Raw genomic sequence first — 3,772 nt, 5'->3', positions numbered from 1 at the left:
GCTCCTTTCTTTTTATTGTTTTATATTTTTCATCCTATGAATACACCACAGTTTGTTTATCCAGTCCCATGGTGATGGACATCTAGGTTGCTTCCAATTCTTCACTACCACAAACAATGCTAAAACAAACAACCTCAACTATAATTCCATAAGGACCTGTGTGAGAATTCCTCTGGAATACATAGCCAGGGACAAGGTCGCTGGCTTCTAGGATATACATAGATAATAAGTCCTCACTTAACATCTTTAACAGTTTTGGAGACATTAAGTAAAACGACATATAACAAAACCAATTTTACCATAGGCTAATTGATATAAACAAGAATTAAGTTCCTATGACATCTTATCAACACTATAACGAAATGACATTGACCAAAACAATGTTGTTTGAGGACTAGTTCTACTTACTTCTAGATGGTACTGCCAAACTACTCTCTGGAGTATCTGTACCAGTTTATACGCCCACCCACAATTTTCCATTCCCTCACATCCTCATCACTACTTGATAATATCTGAGTTTTTACATGTTGCCATTCTTATAGTGATTTCTTGCTGTTATTATAATTTTCATTTTTCTAATTATTAACAGAGTTGAAAAATCTCTTAATATACTTAAATCTCCTTGTGTAAATTCAAATTTCTCCTGTTATTACTCTTCATATCTTTTGTCCATTTTTCTACTTGGTTTACTGTCTTATTTTTCTAGTTATTAATCTTATGTCAGTTTTGCACATTGCAGCTCTATTCTCCTAAGCTATCATCCATCTGTTAATTTTGTATATTCCTGTCTTTTTTGTGTTGCTGACTCTAGATTCAAATCCATAAACAGAGTATCCAGCCCTTGTTCCATGATGGGCAGGGAAAAGAAGTTTCTGACCATCTTCTGTTTCCATAGTAGGATGTGAGGCCCTGCTACCAACAAGACTCACACTATGGAGGAATCTCCCCCAAACAGGATGGGGATTTAGATGCTAGGCAGCCACTCTTTTGATTGTCTAATATCCACATATACCCTTCTTCCCATATTTATACTGAAAAAATGTTTCCGCCTAATATAGTATAAATATAACTTATATAACCTGAAGTACGCTCATTCCTTCTCTAAAGAGAGACAACCAAAATCATAAATCAGAATGCTTTCAGGTGCAAGCAACAGAGAAATCAATTCAAACTGGCTTAAATAATAAATGCAATTTACTGAAGTTTACTTAGCTGAGAAGTTCAAGGGTAGGGTAGACTTCAGGCATGGTATGATGAGAAATATGATTCCATTTCTCTGTGATTTTTTTAAGTTTATTATTATTTATGCTTACAGCACCTGGTCTTCCTAGGTGGTCTCCAATCCAAGTACTAACCAGGCCCAACCCTGCTTAGCTTCTGAGATCAGACATCAGGCTTGTCCAGGGTGGCATGGCTGTAGACCATGGACCATGGCTCCAATGGGGCGTGAACCCAGGACCTTCTGCATGTAAAGCAGAAGAGCTAACCATGCGTGCTAACCGCTACACTATGAAACCATGTCCACCATTTCTCTGTGATTATCTTGGCTTTGCCTTCTTTATTTATCAGCTTCATCCTCATGTATGTGTTCATGTGTTCACAAAATGACTAATAGCACCAATAAGACTACATTTTTCTTTGTTCATATCCAAAGAAATAAAGGTGAATTTGTTTTCTCAAAACCTGAAAAAAAGAATCTTAAGCCTCAGTGTGATTAGATTATCCCTGAAGCGATAAGCACTGTGGCAAGGGAGTGTGGGAAATTACTCATATTGACTTACAGTCTTGCACCAATTAATGAAGAGCATTCATTCTGAGAAATGAGTCATTAGGCAATTTTGTCATTGTGAGAACATCATGTATTATACTTACACAAACCTAGATGTATAGCGAACTACATATCCAGGCTATATGGTATAGCCTATTGCTTCTAGGCTACAAACAATACAAGATTAAATCAAGCACAAGAGAAAATGATGCAATCAAGAGACAAGATAAACCAGATGTATGAGGCTGCTGCAGGTGTAACATAAAATAGTGTTTTACAGCAAACTTTTCTTTATAAGTAGAAAGAGTAAACTTTAAAATAATGATTAAAAAGTATAGTATAGTAAGTGCATAAACCAGTAACAAATACTTGGAAATTATATGTGTGATTGCCAAAATTAAAGGAAATGCAATAGGAAGATTGAAAGATAAAATTAAATTTTCTCCCAGAACAAAACGAAAGAAAAAGAAAAAGAGATGGAGAGAGCTATGCGGGGGAAAGGAGAAAGGGAAGCAGAGGATAAGTGAGGGAGGGACGGGGAGAGATGGAAAATAGAAGAGAAGGTCTCATATCCAACTTTAAGGACTTCCGGAAAGAGAGCACATAGAAATTGAAGGGGAGAAATGTATCAAAGAAATAATATAAGAGAATTTCCCAGAATTAAAAGACTTCAAAATGACGGACCTAACAAATGACCAGCACAATAAATGACAAAGACTCCAACCTATACCTATAACTATGAAATTTTAGAATGCCAAGAGTATAGTTTTTAATAAATAACTATTTAAAAAGAGGGAGGAATGCAGTAGAAGTATTTTCTTTTATTTAATTTATTTATTATATATATTTATTTTTATTAAGTTTATTGGGGTAACATTGGTTAATACGATTATATATATTCAGGTGTGTGTTATCATTCGATATCTGTATATTCTATTCTGTGTTCACCACCCAAAGTCCAGTTTCCTTCAGCTACCATATATTTTATCCCCTTTACCCACTTCACCCTCCCCCTACACCCCTATTTTTGACTCCTTTTACCCCGTCTACCACTTCTTTATCCAATTGTCTGTCGATAGGCACTTAGGTTACTTTCATATCTTGGCTCTTGTAAATAGCACTGCAGTGAGATAAGTGTGCATATATCTTTTCTTTAAAAAAAATTTTTTTAAATTAAGTTTACTGGTGGAACATAGGTTAATACAATTATATAATTTTCAGGTGTACATTATCACTGACATCTGTATATTCTATTGTGGTTCACCACCCAAAGTCTAGTTTCCTTCAGCTACCATATATTTGATTCCCTTTACCCACTTCACCCTCCCTTTAAACTCTATATTTGACCCCTTTTATCCTATCTACCTCCCTCTTCTCCCCCACTCCACTAGTAACCATTAGTGTATAGTCCACTGGTAACCACTAGCCTATATTCCATGTCCATGAGTCTTTGTTTATTTGCCCTGCTCATTTGTTGCTTTTAGGTTTATATCCCACATATAAGTGATTTTCAACTTTTTCTATCTGGCTTATTTCACTTAGCATGATTATGTTCGGTCTCTGAGGGTATGTGGAAAGGGGACCTCTGGGTTGGAGGTTGGGGGTTGGGGTCTGCAGCTCAGCCTTGGTTTTGCAACCGCGGCTGGTAAAAATGAACTGTTGTTTTTCTGCTGTCCCACTTCTCTGCCTTCTGCCCTGATGACTGGACTGTCCAGCAGCTGGCCAAGGGGAGCTCAGAGCTTTCCCAGGCAGGGCTGTTCAGGGAACTCGTCGCTCCTTCTCTCCTCTGTCTCCTTCTACAGGTAGCTCCAGTGGCTGCAAGAGGCAGCTTCTTTATTTCTCCCAGTCCACCACTGGACACCTAGGTTCTGACCTATGGTAGCTCTTATGCACAGATTCCATGCTCAGATGTGTTGGTGTGCAGTTTGGGTGTTTTTTGTTGTGTTTTAGATGTTCAGCTTATGGTTGTTTCAGGGGGAGAGATCTGGGGAGGTCTCTCACTTT

General features: G+C 37.5%; 1 pseudogene; it reads right to left on the bottom strand.

Moving 5' to 3' along the window:
- Window positions 1-1,306: 1,306 nt before the first annotated feature.
- Window positions 1,307-1,422, bottom strand: LOC111733072 (annotated as a pseudogene).
- Window positions 1,423-3,772: the final 2,350 nt, after the last annotated feature.

This window comes from Pteropus vampyrus, unplaced genomic scaffold (genome assembly GCF_000151845.1).
Source record: "Pteropus vampyrus isolate Shadow unplaced genomic scaffold, Pvam_2.0 Scaffold518, whole genome shotgun sequence".
Taxonomy (NCBI): domain Eukaryota; kingdom Metazoa; phylum Chordata; class Mammalia; order Chiroptera; family Pteropodidae; genus Pteropus; species Pteropus vampyrus.
This window is presented reverse-complemented; position numbering and strand designations above follow the sequence as displayed.